Here is a 20,954-nt window from a genome sequence, read left to right on the forward strand (position 1 = left end):
AGTTTAACAATTCCCAAAGCGGCATTTCCCACTTCAGGAAAGGGAGGTGTCTTATTCTCTGGCAAAAATAAGTATAAGTAGGGGGATTACTGTAGGTCGGGGTTGGAGAACTAGAACTTTTCTTATTATTATGCCTTATTTTAATGAAGAAGAGAGAAATGAGGAATAAATGAGAAGAGGAAGAAGCCAAATAAGAGGAACGTTAAAAATAAAACTGCAAGAAGGGAGGAGAGGGTCAAAGAAAGTTGGCCAAAAGTTCACTGGGATCCTGCTTAGTCCTGGAATCATAACTTTAAGGTTTATGCAATAGACTGAAGTCACCAGTTCCTGAGTAGGAACAGTTGCCAATGAACAATAGTTGTCTAGTTGTGAGAATCATCAGTACAAAAAACGACAGGTGGATCACTTAACAATAAATGTATGACTTCTAAATTTGTTTCCTTTACACAGCCTGTCCCTTTTTCAATTCTCACCACTGCCACTGTGGAAACAGAAGGCAGCCACAATCAGGGATGTTTTGTCCTTTTATTTATTATATGGGGTTTTTTTGGGTCCCAGAGAGATCACCAATTTGGGGGTTACCGTCCTTCAAGTTTAAGGTAAAATCTCATCTAGAGGAAGCCTTTCTTGATCCATTCATCTCAATTTCAATGTCTTCTCCATTCTGATTAAATCTAATTCATCCTGGATATAGCTTGTTTGTAAAATGCTATTTACATGATATTTGTATAGAAATTATGGACTCTTTGATAGCAGGGGCTATTTACTTTTCTTTGTGTTCTCATTGCTTAGCATGGTGCTGGAAACATAGTAGGCATTAATAAACATTTATTAACTCACTAATTGGCCAGTGGTAACTTTCAACATCTAAACTAAGCTAAGCTGGCCTTTAGGAATCAGACAACTACATAGTCCATCCCCAGGCACCACTTTCAGCCTTTAGATCTTGGAACAACCTGCCACAGTAGTGTATCACTCACTTAGTCTTAGAATACTTTGTTTCATCTCTACTACCATGAGTTACTAAAAGTTTTCATAAAATTTATAAATAGGCTGCCACATATTATCCATAACAATTTGTATCTTTAGAAATGTATACATAAATATATGTATGTGTATATATACTGCATATATGCATGCAGTGTATATAGTACATATATATAGGTATGTGTATATATAGTGTATGTGTATATATAGTGTATATATGTATACAGTGTGTATGTATGTGTGTGTGTGTGTGTATGTGTGTGTGTGTGTGTGTGTGTGTGTATGAAACAGAAGTAGAAAATATCAAGTCAGCATGGTTCCTTAGAGGTCATCTACTTCAACTCATATCTGACCAGAAGTCACCTCTATCAAAGCCTGCCAAAAGACACGAAAGAGTGGAAAAGGAGAAGATCTGGTTAAGCAGGAAGAATGAAAGATAAGAGCTATACAGCTCTAGGAGCACATTGGAGTTCCCAAGGAATTATGCCTCACAGGCATAATTAATAAAATGTCTAATATGTGAAAACTAATCTGGCTGCCAAGGTACCATTTAGACTTTAAGGATAGGACTCATAACTGGAATATGGTTCTCAAAAGGTTTTTCTCTTATTTAAATGAAATAGGATAGATTACAGCAAGCTGTTAAAGTATTTTTAAGCTGAAAAAATATACTCATATAAAGAAATCCATTAACCACAGTGGGAAAATATGGAAGAAAACATTTATATTATTATCAATATGTTACCAATGGGAGTCTTCAAGTATCTGGGTGTCTGCCAGAGTATTATGTCTCTGTTTCTCAATGCCTTTCTCTGTCTCTATCTCTGTATCTCTGGAAATTTGTCTCTGTCTCTCCCTGTCTCTGTTTTTCCTTTTTCTTTCTCTGCCTGCTTCTCCCCGTGTGTCTCTTTCTATCTGCATATCTGTCTATCTAGCTAGCTAACTGTTTCTGTCTCTCTCCTCAAAGAACAACTATTGATTTCTTGATGAAAATGATATTTTTATTCATTAAAAGTGCAAAATGAAGGAACAAATATGAGAAAACTCTATCCTGCATTTGATTCTCATAAAGCATGAGGAATTAGTAGATAGTATCAAAATAAATGGGAATGTTACAGGAGTAGAGGGAAAGTAATTACATCATCCTAAAGTTTGAGATGGTTAAAGAAAGGAAACCTAACAATTGTCAGAAATGCATATTAGACTTGGGGAGAGTCAATTCCAGACATTTTAGAGGAAGGATAAAGTAGGATCCCATGGATCAATTCTATCAGGAGTTCAAACTTGAATGCATAGAAGGATCTCAAGAATAAAATTTTGAAGGTACACGAAGAAAAATTGACAATTAGGCAGACTTAGATATGAAAAAATAATTATAGAAAAGAAAAAATTCAAAGGTAACCATTGTGAACCAAAAGCAGATCCTATCTCATAGTAATAGATTTGGAGGAGTGCCAGGGCTCAAGGTGAGCTGAAGGAAGTACAGAAAGCTAAAGACTACAAAAAGGTGTGTTTTTTTTTCATTGAAAAAAAGATTATGTTGGGAAACAAAGGATAGTCAAATAAGGAACTGCACTGACTCTTAAGGCTGATGAGAGAAATACAAGAATGACAAGGAAAGGCAGAGCTTCTGAGGTTGCATTTTGTTTTTATTTTTTCTGAGAAAAGAGAATGATCTTTGGATTGAGGAAAAACAGAACAGCTAAGAGTTGATACCAAAAATAATAAGAACTAAAACCTATATTAGTGGAGAAGCAGGAAGAAGCGTTCATATAGCATCTGTTGTGTGCCAGACACTGTGCTATACTTCATAAATGTTATTTGATCCTCACAACAACCCTGTGAGGTTGGTACTGTTATTATCCCCATTTTAAAGTTGAGGAAACTGAGGTAAACAGGGGCTGAGTGATTTTTCCAGGGTAATATCTTAAGTGGAATTCCTGAGTCTAGTCCCAGGGCTCTATCCACTCTACCAGAGTTGCAGTCTTTAAAATACATCGGATCATTTGATTCCCACAACAGCTTTGTGATGTGCATGGCAAAAAAGAACACCAACCTGACCTGGCACTGAATGGAGAGACACAGTATCCAGGCACACAGAGGTGTATTTGGAGCAACATGCTCAGTTGTGGGTTCCACTCTTTAGGAAGGAAATTGATAGACTGGGGATTGTCCAGAGGAGTTCAGCTGGGATGGAGAAGGACTTTCAAATCTTGTCATATTGGGATTGGTTGAAGGAACTGAGGGTGTTTGGTGTAGAAAAGATAAAAGATGGGTGTCAAGGCAGGGCTTGGGATGAAAGTTCTCTTCAAGTATCTGCAGGACTAACATATGGAGGAAGAATTTGGTTTGTTTTATTTGTACCCAAAGAGAAGAACCAGGCGGAAAGGTGAGAAGTTAAGGGGAAACAAACTTAGGTTTAATGTAATGAAAATATTCCAAAAATATTTCTATTCAGAAGGGGAAGAGGCTGTCTTAACATGTGCTGGATTTCCCCTCTCTTAAAGTATTGAGGGAAGATCTAGTTGACCTCTTGTTCAATATAGCACAGATGCACAGGGACACATACAGACACACAAACACAGACACACATAGACACACACAGAGAGACATTTGAGGGGTGGAAATAGAGACAGAAAATGTTTATTTCTCATTTCATTGAAAAATTTGACTCTTAGCCCTTCTTTTTGTCACTGTGTCTGTGGAAAAGTCCTCTCACCTCAGAGCCTCAGTTTACTCATAAGTCAAAAAATGATCAAAGTAATGACATCTATATAAGAGGGCTATGCTGAGTATAAAAGGAGATAGTTCCATAAAGTCCTTGAAAACCTTAAAGCTTAAAGAGTTGTCTACTGTTATTTTAATTAACACTACTGTTACTATCTGTGTTATCTTTCCCAAATCCCTTAATGTCTTTTACACCTAGGATGTCATAGACCACAGTCTGCTCATAGATAAAGAAAAGATATTAAACTAGATGACCCCTGTGATCCTTTCCATCTCTGAATCAACGATCTTATGCCACTTTTAACCTGTATTAATTTTAAAGATATTCATTAGACTTCATAACACTATAGTGAAAGAATTTTTTTTCTAATGTGTTTAATGTGAGACTGATAGGTAAGGACAAAGTAAATAAATAAAACTTTATCTCATCGACAATTAGAGGAGTAGAAAAAAAATCTATTTTTACAACTAAATGCAATGAAGGATTTTCTTTGAACTAAAGAGGAACTACTTTAAGTAGAAAGCAAACAGCCAAATTTAGAGTCAAGATTTATAGCAATGTTTGTCTCAGACAGGCATGTGTGTTATTTTTGTCATTGATACTATTGAATCAAGTATGTATAGATATGGTCTATGACAATTCTTTTCACTGATGTACTCAAGGTTGGGTCCTCTTCGGTTCTCATGTCTAGAGAGAACCCTTCTCCATTGCCAGGGTTGACAAAGTAATTGATTTTTTACTTCGACATGCCCAGGTATTGGTGAATAGCACTGTCTTGGAAAGATAGTTGATTAGGAGTCTGAAGACTTGGGCTCTAATATTGCTTAGATATTCATTGATTTAATCTGTGATTCCATGGAAATTGATCAATCCTTCTGCTCTTCTGTCTACTCATTTGGAAAATCTAAATAATACTTTTTGGGTAGGGAGGTCATACAGTGATTGTGAGAAAAGTGTTTGCCAAAAATAAAATACCATAGAGATGAGATTTACCATGACCAGTAAAGGTTATTGGGATTGTGCATGATCATGAATGAGGGGTGCTGAAAAACACAAAGTCATAGAGAAAAGAGGATAGAGGTGCTACTGCACTACAAAGGACTAGTGTGACAATGTGTCATAGTAGTAAGAGCTTTGATCTTTGAGTCCAGAAGATGGGGATTTAAATTCTACCTCAGATCTTATTAATTGTATATATCTGGACAAATTACTTAAGTAAATCAGCCACAGGATTTTTATCTGTAAAAGGGGAAAGGACATAATAATAATGACATTTATCTCACATAGTTTCAGGGATATTCAAATGAGAAAATTGAAGCTCTTTCCAAAAGTTATATAAATGTGAAATATTATCATGCAGGGCAAACTTTATCTCACCTAAATTTTCTTGTCAAACCACTCCCTAAAGTTTTTACTGCAGTGCCTTGCACACAGTATGCCCTTAATTAACATTATTAAATTAGGGGTTCTTTTGGACTACTCAATCACCTTTCACTCAAGCGGTTCCTTCAGTTACTGGAGGATGATGAGCTTGAAAAGCTACCAGTAGTGGAAAACAGATGTTTATAGAGCCCTTGGATGTTTGAACACAATTTCCATCCACAATCTCATTTTAGCCCTTAGAGAGCCCTATGGAATAAGTAAAGTGTAGTTTTGCACAGTTTATAGATAAGGAAATGGAAATCAATTGACTTACCCATGGGGAAAGTGAGGCACTGCTGGAGATATAGAAGGTTTTTATTCAGGTCTTCCTGCTACCAAGTTCAGCAATGTTTCCACTATACCATTTTGGTGTCTACACTGCACTGCAGTCCTGGGATTGGATATCCTATAGCCTAGCTGGCTTGATTATGGAGAAAGGTGGCTAAGACTCCAAAAATGAGTTAGCCAAGAGCTTTATATTCAAAGTCTGGCCTTGAAGTCCCAAGATTAGGAACCATATAATCATATGAAATAAACTATTCACTCGTCATTGGAGTAAAGAGTTCAAAGGTTCCTAGTAGCAGACAGATTACACCTGGCCATTGCTGTGGCATGTATGAATTAGTGATGCCAACTGCTACTCTCCATTCAGCTCAGCCTCAGGAAACAGAAAAGAAAATGCATGGATGAGTGAATGACTCAGAGAAAGTTACCTACCAGTTTGTTCGCCAGCACTGAGCCCTATAGTGGCATGTTTCAATGTCAGTAGCTGAGGTCATGAAAGAGACATAGGCTTTATGCAGATCTAAAAGTTCTACAACTGTTGGGTGATGGTGCTCCATTGGATACACTTAGCAGCTCTTCTGCCAACTTGTGAGCAAAAGAAACCATTAAATTCTGCTCTGACCATGGGGAAAATCCATTTTCTCATGGGTATTTTGTCATTCTTAGCTTGTTGCTAGAAGAATGAGGTAGAAAGTGTCCTGGGCAAGACCATCAACAAAAGCTGGCTTCTAGTTCTGCTTCTACCATCTCTTAGCTAGGTGACATTGGCCAAGTCGTGGAATGTCTCCAAGTCTCAATTTATTCTTCTTTGAAATGGCTATAATAATCTCAGACCCAAAAATAATCGACAGGCTTGGTGAACATGAAAGAGATGTGCGTTATTGAAAAGATCTCCACAAAATGAGGCAGTGGGATGGAATTGGAGGTCACTGTGAAACATCAAGCAAGGTGCTTACACTAGATGAACCTTGATTTACTCATTTTAACATGAAAATAAGAATATTTGCATGCTCTGATTCTCATGACCATTGTCAGGATCATAATTTACCAAGTATAAATGATATTTTTATTATCCTGAATATCATTGCTATTCTTTTAAAAAATCTACTCAGAGTTCTCAATTTACCAGTTTCCTTAAACTCCATCTTATCCTGTCCCTCTCTGCTACTTAGGGATGAGGACACATGCCCTTAAGGTTCTAGTCTGATGGTAACTAGGGGAATGTTATTATCATCATTTGTCAAGGTATAAGTAGAGCCTTTGACAAGTACCCTCATGCTATGCTTGAGGATAAGATGCAGAGAAAGACAGTGAAGAGCCCACTGTGGCAGACTGAGAATTTTTTGAATACTTAGATTCAAGAAAGTTTCAATGTTGGCTCATTGTCAACTTGGGAGGTGGTCTCTCCTAAGCCCCTGCCTACTGTATCTCTTCCACAGTTCAAAACCAATCTTAATTCATTGTCTATATATTTTATGTTCACTTGTATGTGTATTTTTATTTTCACCCAATAAAATTTGTTTCCTTATGGACAGACACTACCTTCTTTTTCTTTTTCTCTTCGATACCCAGGAATGACACTAGGCCTTAATTAAAGTAGTGGTCTAATACATTATTGTGGAATTAAACTTATTTTTCACTTACTTGGACAAATTAATGTTGGCATCCTTATCAAATTCCCAGATAAAAAATTCAGGAGATACAACTAACACACAGAGTGATCTATTCAAGATTCAAAAATATCTCAGCAGGCCACAATTTCCAATTAAATCTAACATGTTGAAATTTTGAAAGGAAACATACAAAATTTTACACTTGTTTTATTTGCTGTCCAATGTGTTCCCTCCCCAAAATTACACCTTATGTTCTAACTCACACAATCAGGTTCAGGGCACATGGATATATGTGTAAGTCTGTGTTTGTTCATATGTGTGTGTGCTTCTATGCATTCTTTTAATAACTATTAAGGGTAGCTTTTGCCCCCAAATCTCATAAGAGTGCATGTTATTCAATATCATTATAAAATTCATAATTTTACCTACTCATAATTCTAAACAAAACTCTAAGCACAAATTTATAAAGCTTTAATTATTGCAATTATTTTATGTGGCACATTCTGGAAAGATTAAAAGAAGTAATCCAGGAAGAACTCAAATGTTTAAGCTTCTCTGTCAAATTTCCTAATTAATTTCTTTGTTCTCTTCATTTTGTTGAATTGAAATAGCATTTTAATAAATTGAGAAATTAGAGTATATTATCATGATATACATATATATGTATATTTATACGTATCTAATTAAAACTAAATGATTGACTTTTAATTTGAACAAGGGAGTATATTTGGCTTATCACTAGACACTGTCTTAAACTTGGTTCCATATAAAGTTTATGGCTACATTTTTATTTAAACCTAGAACAAAATGAAAATGCTGGCTCACATAAATATGAAGTGGAAATGATAGGAGAATTTATAACTATTTTTGTGGAGCAAAAATATTTTTTATTTTAGCCATGTAGCCAATCACTGAAAATGACTAGTTATGATACGGATTATTTGCTTTTTTACTGGCAAAAAATCTTTCAGGCAATAAAAATTTGTTAAGCACCTGCTAGATACCAGTATTGTTCTAAGTGCTGGAAATACAAAAAGGAGAAAAAGACAGTAACTGCTCTCAAGTAGAAGAGTATTGAAAAATAAATGTTCTTGAAATTCAATTGTATATATAGCTTTTCATAAAAAAAACTTTTTAAAAAAACATATGAATATATGTATGTGTATATGTGTATATATGTGTGTATGTGTATATGTGTGAGTATATATTTATGTGTACATATGTGTATATATATATACATATATGCACACACATATATACATATATACATATATGTATATATACATACTAACTTTGGTAGGGAAAGACTTTCTTCAGTTATTGCTTTGTTCTCTTAGAGGCAGCTTTTTGGCACATTGGAGAGAGCACTGGGCCTGGAGTCAGGAACTCCTGAGTCCAAATCCATCCACAGACACTAGCAATGTGACCTTGGCCTAGTTATTTAATCTCTATTTGTTTTAGTTTCTTCAACTATAAAATGTAGGTCATAATAGCACCTTTCTTCCACGCTTATTATGAGAATCAAACATAATAGTGTTTGTAAAGCATTATGCCCAGTGCCTGGCGTATGATAAGCACTATATAACTGCTGGCTATCACCATCATCATCATCATCACTATACTAGCACTGGTATAGTGGCTATACTGTTTTAGAAACTTTGTTGAATGACTGACCAGTGTTGCCAACCATGTCTTTTGAATATTCACCAAGTGAAAGAACATATGCAGGGAATGTGGTTAAATTGGCAAATTTTAGCCTTAATACTGAAATGAGAGGCAATAAAAGGTCTGTTTCTGTAGAACACTTATTATGGTCCATGATGGCTTTAAGAAGTATTGTAATGAGACTGTGTAGTCAACGTGCCTGATGATTTGGCTTCAAGATTTCACAGCTACTGAGGTGCAATTGTATAGGGAGAGAAGGAAACAAGGGAGCTGCTCTTGGACAGGATGAAAACGAGGGAATGCGCCTGTGTGTGGCCATCCATTGAGAATGAATTTGCATTCAAATGTAGAACCCTTGTGGTACTTTGGAAACAATTTGAGACACTGAAACACTGGAAGAAGCCCTCACATTAATCAGGAAGAGTACAAGAGCAGGATGTAATATTTGCACTTGTTGTGCACGTGATCCTGTAAGCTTCACATTGTGGAAGAAACAAGCCTAAAATACTTCAAATGTATGCGTGCTTGTCACAAAGGAAAAGGAGATTTGTAACATAATTAAGTAATTATTTAGTTCTTATGGTACCAATAAGATGTGGTGAACTCCACCTCCCTGGACTACTATTACTTGCCCCTGACATGTTTGTGAACCACTAAATGAGAAGCATAACATTGAACCATTCACCCTGTAATCTGTGGAAGTATTCTGGGCCTTAGCCCAGCTTTCACAGAGGAGATGCTTAGAAGGTACTTGTTGAATTTCATTGAGAAAAGTGAATGGAATCTCAACTCTAAACTGAATACTCCATGGGTAGATGTCAGTGATGTCTATAGAATGTATGTTCTTCAAAACCTTCAATTCTCACCTGGCAATAATGACTGTGATTTTCCTGGTCAGTGAAGCCTGTTGTGTTTATTGAAGGGAGTCATGTGGCTTGCCTTGTGTGATGTACTGGCAGTCATAAAATGTAGTAATGAATAAGTGAAGAATGAAAAAGCATTTATTAAGCACCTCCTCTGCAAAGTACTGTGCCAAGTGCTTGGATACATAGTGAAAAGCAAAACAGCCTTTGCTTTCAAGGGCTCACATTCTTAAAAAGAGAGATGAAACCTTTAGAACATTTCAGACACAAAGGTCATGTAAAGGACCAAGCTGTATTGACAGAATAAATGGTAACACATCTCCCACAATATCATTTCCATTGATATTATTATCAATTTACTATTTCAATGATAAAACCTATGTCAATATCTTATGGTTACCCATTTGACAGTGCCAATGCCTCTCGTCGCAAGAATACCTACTCCCTTAAGTTTTTGGTAGGACTGACTACAAAGAAGACAGTAGAATTAGAGAAACAGGTGCCAGATTACAGGAGCTACTCCCCTGGATGGTGGTATCAAGGAATGAGCTGCTGGAAGCAGGGTTGGTAGTCTCAGGGTTCCTGCTATTTCCAAGACTTTAGTTTCACCTGCGTTTTAATTGGAATTGTTTAATGATAGGTGCTGGTGGTGAGGGGATATAGTAGGCTCCCTACTTCTCAGGTAGCACACACTTTCTAGGATTATTGTGACGATTAAATGAGATTTTATATATATATATATATATATATATATATATATATGTATATATATATATACACATATATATATATACATATATATAATCTTATATATGTATATATGTAGTGTCATATATATGTTATCTCATTTAATTTTCACAACTATATTCATCTATCTAGCTATATCTATATCTATCTATATGTCTATATTTATCTATCTATCTATCTATCTATATCTATATATCTATATCTATATCTATATCTATATCTATATCTATATCTATATCTATATCTATATCTATATCTATATCTATATCTATATCTATATCTATATCTATATCTATATCTATATCTATCAAAGCACAGTGCCTGCACATATTGGGTACCATACAAATTTTAGTTATAATTTTTTATTACTATTCAATAGTAATAGTACCATTCATTTCATTTTCCACATGAGTTTCTTTTATCAATTGTGAATATTAGGCAAAGGCTACATACAGGACTCTAGTTTATTGGCTGTTTCCACCAGGTTCTAAGAGGTGGTGGTGTTCAAGATGGCAGTTAAGGGGAGTTTGACCTACCTGCTACCTCATCTGTCTTCCTTAGATAGCTTTGCTGCTTCATTTAGGCTGACTTGCCTGTCCCAGTATAGAGGCCTGGTCAACAGTTTCTTTTCATGGTAATGATAGGGATGGCAGGCACCCTTTCCACAGGGAATGTACTCCTGGATAATGACTACAGAAGCTGGGCTGGTAGTCTGGAGAATAGTCCTTGAAGAAGGCTTCCATTACACTGTGTTGTTGTTGATCAGAGTTTTTAATCACGTCTGATTCTTCATGACCCCATTTCAGTTGTTTTTGGCCAGCATGCTGGCATGGTTTGCAATTTTCTTCTCCAGCTCATTTACATATGGAGAACTGAGACAAACAGGGTTAAGTGACTTGCTGAGGTTCACACAGCCAATATGTGTCTGAAGCCAGATTTGAACTCAGGAAGATGAGTCTTCCTGATTCCTAGCCCAGTGCTTTATGTACTGTGCCCCATTAATGCATTATATAACTTCTAATTTCTAAGGTTTATGGGAGTAAATGGACAAAAATACTATAGGATGAGAAGGTGTGAATGTGCTGTCATCATATGGAAAGAAGATTCTTCAACCACTCTAGAACATCAAAGAATTTTTTTTAGGTGAGGAATTAGAGAATCTGACTTGAAAAATCTGAGAAGAGAGATAGCTTTTATATGAATTACAATGAAACTATCTGCCTGTCCTGAGTTAAACAAGTACATTTTTATAGGCTAGAAACTTGGATGTTCTTTCCAAAACAAATACCAAAAAACTAGACAATAATGTTTATTCTGACTATGGAATCTCAGGCTGAATTTTGCTCAAGACACGTTGTATTCGGAAATACTGTATACTCCTTTCTCTCAAGTATCTGTTGCAAAGGATATCCACAAGCAGAAACCAAATCTGATGATAGACGATGGATATATATATAAAATAAAATATACATGAATTATGTGTATCAAGGGTTTGGTTCTTTGTGGTTGACTATAGGACCATGGAAGTTAAACTCTTACTAATTTTACCAATGAGTCCTATGCAATTAAATCTATGTTTTCTCCACAAATATTGATTCCAGTGATTAGATACAATTGTCAATCAATAAATAATCAACAACACAAAATAAAATGGTCCATCAATTTTCAATTTCACCTTTCCCTCTCAATAGAGCTGTTACTGGAAAATCAACTCACATGCTGATGGCAAAGCATATTTCTAAGTTTCTCCCAGTGTGGTCAAGATGGACCTCCAGCTCCTAATAAAGAATTCAAGTTACCAAGTACCAGACATTCTTTATTTCACCCCACAAAAAAGTCAAAAGACAAGAAAAAACCCAACAACAATGCACAGAAACAGATAAAGCACAAAAAGAACCTAAGAGTGAGAAAGGAATTGATGTCGAGGTTTATGTCAAAATACTGCACTGACATTATAATAAAATTCTCTCTCTCAAGATCAATCAAAATTGTTTCCAGTTCCTTAGGACCACCTTGTGGTATGTATTCCTTCAATACAGGCAGCTATACTGCAGGGGTGTGCATCGACCAGCACAAATGGGCCCACAGAGACATAATAGAATTTTGAACATAAACATTTAGATTGTAGAAATCAGTAAATGCTACAAATCTGGACTGAATTTATTGCTTTGTTGAGGATCTAGACTTCACAAAATGATAGAGGAAATAATAATGTGGATTAAATTTAAAGTATTTAATGGATACATTTTTGCCCACCTGCTCTGAAGCATTTCCCAGCACACATCTGCTTAGGAACTACTCACTAAGCAGTGCCATTAACACCAAACCTGCACGTTTCAAGCAGCTCAGTAGCTTTGCTTTCTCCAAGTATTACACTGTTCAGAAGTTGTGGAACTGATTTTCCTCTTTCTAAAAAGATAATATCTAGAGTTGCTCTAGCAGCATCTGTGTGTGTCTGCATGTACACAGGCATCATTCATTCCATACAGCAATCTTATAAGATAGGAAAAACGATTAAGACCCTTCATCTACAAGGAAATGGAGGTTGAAATTTTATAGTGACTTGCCTAAGGTTACACAACATGAAAATGATCAAGACGGAATTTAAATTGAGCTCTCTCTTAATTCCAATCTGTGATACTTTCTATTATATTATATTGCTCTGGAAAAGTTTATTTTAGACTACTGTGTACATAAAAAAGAATATCCAGATTGGGAGACTGACTCCTAGAGTGGGGAAAATGCAGATTGGATTTTCTAAGAAAAAGGATGATCTAATTTAGGTTGTCTTCCTCTCACAGCTTTCATCAAAGCATTCTTGAACTCTTTGCTCCTCAGACTATACACCAAAGGATTCAACATGGGGATGACCATGGTACAGAATACTGACACCAGTTTGTCAGAGTCTATGCAATGGCTTGAGGTAGGTTGGAAGTACATGAAAGTGATTGTCCTAAAAATAGAGACACTGCTGTGAGATGGGAAGCACAGGGGGAGAGGGCTTTCTGGCGGCCTTCAGCAGAATGGATCTTCAGGATGGTGATGAATATTAACAAGTAAGAGGTAAAGATGACAAGAAAGGGGAAAAAGAAAGCAAACGACCCTATGATAAAGACTAGTGACTTGATGATGTGAATATCAGAGCAAGGGAGAGCTAGAAGAGGAGGAGTATCACAGAAAAAGTGATGGACTATGTTGGACCTACAATAGGAAAGGCTAAATGTGTTTCCTATGACTATGGAGGAGGTCATAAAGCCACAGATGTAAGCACCACTGGCCAGATATGCACATATTGTTGATGTCATGGTAGTGACATAATGTAGGGGCTCACACACTGCAGGATGATGATCATAGGCCATGGAGGCTAAGAGGAAACTCTCTGTAGTAGCAAAGGCTTCAAAGAAGAACAACTCTGTTGCACAACCACTACAGGAGATGACTTTGTCCCCTTTCAGGAGCCCAGCCATCACCTTGAGGGTAACAGCTGAGGAGTAGCCAAAATCCACCAGAGAGAGGTTACTGAGGAAAAAGTACAAGGGGGTATGGAAGCAGGATTCAGTAGAGATCAAAGCTGCTATTCCCAGGTTCCCTGCCAGAGTGGTAAGGTATATGAAGTGAACATTATGAAGAGAGGAATCTGAAGCTCTAGAAGATCTGTTAATCCTGTGGGGATGAACTCATTCACTTCAGATCTGTTCTCCATGGATGTCATTGGAGAGTGTTGTCATTCACCTGCAACAGAAGAGTAACTCACAAAAATCCCCTGTGTATGATGAATGAGTCCACTACTCCAAACATCATTAGAAACATGTATTATGTGAGGGGCAGAAATGAGGAATTAAGGAAACAAGAGCACCTAGGTATTTGTCATGGGAATTTCTCTATGTCCCCAAAATTTATTGATCCAATTTCTCATAAAGATAGAAAGTTCCCCATCTATTACTTGCCTTTTTTCTGTTTTACATAGTTTTCCATACTACACACTTAATTTTCAAAGCGGAATTTCCAACTTTAGTAATTGTAAATGTCTTATTCCCTGGTAAAAATCAGAATAAGAACGGGGGTGAATATGCTTCACTTTGACGAAGAAGAGAGAAAAGAGGAATAAAGGAGAAGAAGGCAGGACCAAATGAGAGGAAAGTTAAAAGATTGAGAATGGAAAAGGAGATTTAAAAAACTGGGTGAGATTTCATTGGAATCCTGCTTGCTCGGTGAATCATTGTGGGTGTTAAGTCTATACAATAAACTGACTTCACCAATTCCTGAGGAGGAACAGTAGATACCAGTTGCCTAGTAGTGGGTTCTGTCAAAAAAGCCACTGATGGGTCACATAACAATATGTATAACTTCTGAATCTGTTCCCCTTAAACTTTTGGTCCCTATCTCAGTTCTCTACTCCTGCCACTGTGGAAGAGATGGTGGCCACAAACAGAGTCATTTTGTCCTTTCATTCACTAAAGTTTTCTGGGTCCCAGAAGTCACCAGTCTCTGATTTAGCCTCCTTCAAGTTTGAGCTAAAATTCCACCTCCAGGATGCCTTTCCTGATCCACCTCAGTTCCAGGTCATTTCTTCTTTTGATTTCCTCCATTTATCCTTGATATAGTTTGTTTGTACGTAGTTACTTGAATGTTGTCTAGAGATAGTAAGCACCTTGAGGGCAGGGATTCTATTTTGCCTTTCTTTGTATTCTCAGTGCTTAGCATGGTGCTGGGCATATAGTAGTAGTTAATAAATGTTTTTTGGCTCCCTGATTGCCTAGTGGTAACCCTCCCTGTTTGAGCTAAGCCAGGGCAGTCTTTGGGTATCAGACAAATACGTAGTCCATCCCCAGACTCCACCATCAGCCTTTACAGCTTGGAAGCACCTCCCACAATTATGTTTCACTAACTTAGTTTTAGAATACTTAGTTTCACTTCTATATACCCATTAGACATTAGAAGAAAATTTTCATAGAAGTTATAAGTGGGCTGCCATGTGTTATATATAATGACTTGCATTGTGAAAAAAAACATAGAAAACAGAATCAGAGAATCTTAAGTCAGTATATTTCCTCAAAGATCATCTATCTCAGCTCACATCTGACCAAGAGTTACTTCCACCAGAACCTACCAAAAGTCAATTAAGATTGGAAAAGGAGAAGAGTTGGTTAAGTAGGAAGAATGAAAGATAAGAGATCTATAGCTCTGGTAGCCTATTGGGTTCCTGAGGAATTATGCCCAACAAGCAAGATGAACTAGAATCTCTAACAAAAGGAAAAAATATGGCTGATAAGATAAAATTTAGACTTGAAATATGGGACTGATAATTGGAAAGTGGTCCTGGAAAACTTTCTGGCAGCTTACCTGGTGTTGGGCTAGAATCAGCAACACTGGAACTCGATGGGTAAGATAGGATAGTGTGGCCCCTGGAGATTTCCTGCTTACCTGGGCCTTTCCTTCTTTGGCTTTCTTCAGCTACTTTCAGATGGATGTTGTGGGATGTTTATCCACCTGGGGTCCCTTGGAGCACTGCTTCCCAGAGTTTTGCTCAGCCACTGAGAGACCCAGTTGCTGTAGATTGCTGAGGTACCTGGTGGTTTTCCAAACTGGTTTCCACTGGTTGCCCCACCCTCACTGAGGCACTCAGGAGTGCTGGTATTGGTGTTTGCCTGCTCCACCACCTGTATTTCAGGATTTCCTCCTGATAAGGTGAGGTAGGGCTTTACCCAAGCTTTCTGGGATGCCTCCTGTCCTGTACTGCTCCTCTTGCCCCAGGACAAGAGGGGTCTTTCCCATTAATCCCTCAAGCTACTTGGGCTATTGGACTGCTGCATCCTGTCTTTCTTCTGGTTCACCTGTTCCAAGGTTTTTCCTGGGGCAATATTTTTTGGGCTTTCAGAGGTTAATAAGGGAGGGTAAGAGTGACTTACTTCTTACTCCGCCATCTTGGCTCCAGGAAGTCCAAAGTCATTCTTAAAGCAATATTGCTATTACTACATACAATGTTGTCCAGGTTCACCTCACTTCACTCTTCATTATTTTATGTAAGTCTTTTCATGTTTTTCTAAGATCATTGAGCTCATTTCTTATAGCACAGTAGTATTCCATCATAATCATATACCACAACTTGTTGAGGCAACGTTTTTATCCAGATCTTTCTGACCCCAGTCCATCACTTTCCCCACTCTGCCCTGCTGCTCTCTATATGAGCACCTTAGCCTTACGTTATATTTCCCAGAACTTACCTCACATGTGGACATAGGTGGATGGTACAGCAAAGGGGAGAGTTGGCCAAGCACCTTCACAAGAGTATCTTGGCTGTGAAGTCACAACCTTAGCATGTACTCTATGCTTTTCTAGAAATTCTTGCCTAGTCCCTGCTGCTAGCTATTCCAAAGGCCTTAAATCAGGAGAGGTCATCCATCGTCATTGCTGCTGAAAGGATGGAGGCAGTGTAAATGACCTTCCTTCCTGCTCTGTCTCAGGATGAACAATGGAAAGCAGATGATTGAGGCAGTGACTCCAGGGATTGCTGTCTCCAGATTGGTCCCATGTCAATGAGCCCTAGTAGTGAAATACTTGGAAGTCAATATTTGAGGATCCTTATGCAAACCTTGGAACACAATAGCTCTTGAGAGACTATTTTCCCTTGGAGACAACTGGCTATTCTATAGTCACCATATAGAAAACGTGCCACTATACTCTGCTTTGAGCATAGGCACCAAACTGGAATCCTCCAAGAGACCATTTCCTTGGCTATGTTACTTTGTTAAGCTACCTCATTGTTAGGAGGAATCAAAAGAGCTCTCGACATGGCAGTCAAGGCCTAGTTTCTAGTCATGGCATTTCTTCATTGTGAGGCCCTAGGAAAGACACTGAACTTTTCCAAGTTTTAGTCTATTCACCTGTAAGATAAGGATAAAAACCGCAGTTCTGTCTGTCTTGAAACAATGCTGTGAAGATCAATGTATCCTTAGACATGAAAGATGTAGTGTGGTGTAGGGAAAAGATTATTGAACTATATCTATTTTCCAGGTCGGTTGTTTTTCCAATGAGATATTTCACACTGTCTTCTATTTCTTTATTCTTTTGAATAGTGTCTAGATTTCTCATAAATTCACTAGCTTCCAATTGCTCCATTCTAATTTTTAAGGAAGTATTGTCTTCAGTAAGCTTTTCAACTTCTTTTTTCCATTTGGCCAATTTTGGTTTTTAGGGCATTCTTTTCTTCATTGGCTTTTTGGACCTCTTTTGCCATTTGGATTAGACCATTTTTTAAGGTATTATTCTCTTCAGTATTTTTGGGGGTCTCCTTCAGCAAGCCATTGACTTGTTTTTTTTTTGTGATTTTCTTGCATCACTCTCATTTCTCTTCCCAGTTTTACTCTACTTTTCTTACTTGCTTCTCAAGATCCTTTTTGAGCCCTTCCATGACCTGTGAGTGATTCAAGTTTTTCTTGGAGGCTTTGGATGTAGGATCTTTGACTTTGTTGTCTTCTTCTGGTTGTATGTTTTGATCTTCTTTGTTACAAAGAAAAATTTTATAGTCTGACTTTGTTGGACCTTTGTTTATTCATTAATGTAGGGGTCTGTTTCCAGTGTGGAGAATGTACTGTCCCAAGCTTCAGGGATGTTGTGTAGTGATATAATAAGGGACCAGGTGTTTACTCCTTTCCTGTCCTGTGCTTTGATCTATGAATGACCACAAGCACTGTTTTCTACCTTGGAACTGTGAAGAGGATTCCTCTCTACCCTCACTACAAGCTCCATCACACCAGTACTCCTCCTCTCCCTATGATTGTCACCCAGAGCTGTGACCCAGATCCTAGCATGAGCAGAGCAAGAGAATTCTGCACCAGCAGAGAGATCCCTGCAATCCCCCTCTGAACAGCTATGGGATTCCCCTTCAGTCTGTGGGCCAGAAGCTCAGGACACAGCTGCTACCTCGGGGCCAAGCTCAGGGACTGGGGCAGGAACGATGCTTCTTTCTCTCACCACAATCTGACAGACTTTTCCCACTGGCCTTCCAAGTTGTCTTTGGCATTCATGTGTTGAGAAGTCTGGAATCCATAACAGCTGCCCATGATTCATCTTCTAAGGCCTGTTCCAGGTTTGCTGAGGCCTGCCTTGCCTGCGCGCAAATGCTGAACTGCGCTCCTCTCCCAACTTGGCATGCTATACCTTTCCAATCAACCATCCAGGCTGTCTTGGGGTGTAAATTTGTTTCACTCTGCCTTTTTATGGGTTCTGCTGCTTTAGAATTTGTTTAGAGCCATTTTTATACATATTTTGAGGGGTTTGGGGGAGAGTTCAAGCAAGTCACTGCTTTTACTCCCTACAGGAGGAATTATTGAGAAGAAGAGAATCAGAGATTCTTAGAATCAGAAGGCTCTCAGAGGTCATCAAATCTAATCCACATCTGAAAAGGAATATTCTCTATAGAACACACAAGAATTGGATAACCCTACAGTGTAGGAAGACTGACAGTGAAGGATTATTCAAGAAAGGCTGCCAATTGTGAAGTGCTCGACTGGTTAGGAAAACTTTTCCTTGCTTCAAGTCAAAATGTGTCTCTAAACATTCTAGCCATTCCTCCATGTTCTGCCTTCTAGAGCCCTGCAGAATGTGCCTAATCTTTCTTCTATGAGACACATCTTCAAATACTCCACTCAGCCACATTGAAATTTTCATTCATTAAGATAAATGTACCCATTCCTTAATTGTTCCTTACATGGAATCATCTCCAGTAAATCTCACTTTTGCATGATCCTGGTGTTAATGTATTTTCTATGATGTGACAACCAGGATTGAAGAAAATACTCAGATATTCTCTGAAAGGGGACAGTGAGGTGCTACAGTGGATTAAGCACTGGGCCTGGAGTCAGGAAGATCTGAGTTCATATCCAGCAGGAAAGTATTTAAGACAACATAAATTCAGTTCTCTCCTCATTCAAAATCTATGATACTTTCTACTAACAAATGTTACCTTTGAAAAAAGTTTGAATTCCACTTCTCTGTGTTTAAGAAAAGTAGCCTGACTTGGGGTGTAGACCCCAGAGTGAGGAAGGCACAGGTTGGATTTTCTTTCTAAGGCAAAAGATGATCCACCTGAAGTCCTTGACCCCTCACAGCTTTCCTAAAAGCATTCTTGACATCTTTGTTCCTAAGACTATAGACCAGAGGGTTCAACATGGGGATGACCATGGTGTAGAACACTGACACTATTTTATCTGTGTCCATTGAATGGCTTGAGCTAGGTTGGAAGTACATAAAGATGATTGTCCCATAAAATATGGACACTGTTGTGAGATGGGAAGCACAGGTGGAGAAGGCTTTCTGGTGGCCTTCAACAGAATGGATACTCAGGATGGTGATGAAGATTAACAAGTAAGAGGTAAAGATGACAAGAAATGGGAAAAGAGTATTTAGTGACCCTAAGATAAAGACTATTAACTCAATGGTGTGAGTGTCAGAGCAAGAGAGAACTAGGAGAGGGGGGAATATCACAGAAAAAATGATGGACTATGTTGGACCCACAGAAAGAAAGGCTAAAAGTGTTTCCTGTGACTATGGAGGAGGAAAGAAAGCCACAGATGTAAGCCCCCACTGTCCAGATGTGCACAAACAGTTGCTGTCATGGTGGTGGTGTAATGTAGAGGCTTACAGATAGCTGCGTGGCGATCATATGCCATGGAGGCTAAGAGGAAACTTTCAGTTACAGCAAAAACCCCAAAGAAGAACAACTGTGTAGCACATCCATTATAGAAAATGACTTTGTCCCCTGTGAGGAGTCCAGCTATTACCTTGGGAGTAACAGCTGAGGAGTAGCCAAAATCCACCAGAGAGAGGTTACTCAGGAAAAAGTACATGGGAGTGTGGAGGCAGGATTCACTGTAGATCAGAGCCATTATCCCCAGGTTCCCTGCCAGGGTGATGAGGTGGATGAGGGTGAGCATTATGAAGAGAGGAACCTGAAGCTCTGGATCATCCGTTAATCCTGTAAAGATGAACTCATTCACTTCAGATCTGTTCTCCATGGATATAATTTGAGAATGATGTCAATCACCTGCAGCAAAAGAGGAACCATCAGAAAAATCCACTCCGCATGATGAATGACTCCAAGACATAAAATATGGTCAGAGATCTATCTTATGTGTGGGCTAGAAATAAACAATAAAGCGACCAAGGACATCTAGGTAGTTGTCATAGCTGTTATTCTAGGTCCACTGAATCCCCTCATCCATTTCCTCATAGACAGTGTCACTCATGTATTAATTCTCATATTTTAAATATCTACTATGAATTTACCAATCCCAGAGTAACATTTTCCACTTCAGGAAAGGGAAGTTCCTTATTCTCTGGCAAAAATTAGAATAAGAGGGGGATTACTGTTGATAAGGGTGGAGAACTAGAACTTTTCTTATGAATATGCTTCATTTCTGATAAAGAAGAGAGAAAAGAGAAAGAAAGGAGTTGAGGGAGAAATCAAATAAGAGAAAAATTGAAAAAACTACAAGAAGGTGGGAGAGGATCAAAGAAACTTAGCCAAGAGTTTACTCGGATCCTGCTTAGTTCTTGAATCACTGTGGCTTTAAGGTTGAAGCAATGAACTGAAGTCACCTGTTTCTGAGTGGGAACAGTTGCCAATGGACACCAGTTGCTAAG

At 38.0% G+C, this 20,954-nt stretch overlaps 2 pseudogenes; both read right to left on the reverse strand.

Annotated features, from left to right (window-relative positions):
* Positions 1-13,067: 13,067 nt before the first annotated feature.
* Positions 13,068-14,239, reverse strand: LOC144455374 (olfactory receptor 5B2-like; annotated as a pseudogene).
* Positions 14,240-19,327: 5,088 nt separating this feature from the next.
* On the reverse strand, positions 19,328-20,464 carry LOC144455137 (olfactory receptor 5B2-like; annotated as a pseudogene).
* Between the last annotated feature and the right edge of the window lie 490 nt (positions 20,465-20,954).

The sequence above is a fragment of the Phascolarctos cinereus genome, unplaced genomic scaffold, assembly GCF_003287225.1.
Source record: "Phascolarctos cinereus isolate Bilbo 61053 unplaced genomic scaffold, phaCin_HiC Scaffold_9;HRSCAF=440, whole genome shotgun sequence".
NCBI classification, from domain to species: Eukaryota; Metazoa; Chordata; class Mammalia; order Diprotodontia; family Phascolarctidae; genus Phascolarctos; species Phascolarctos cinereus.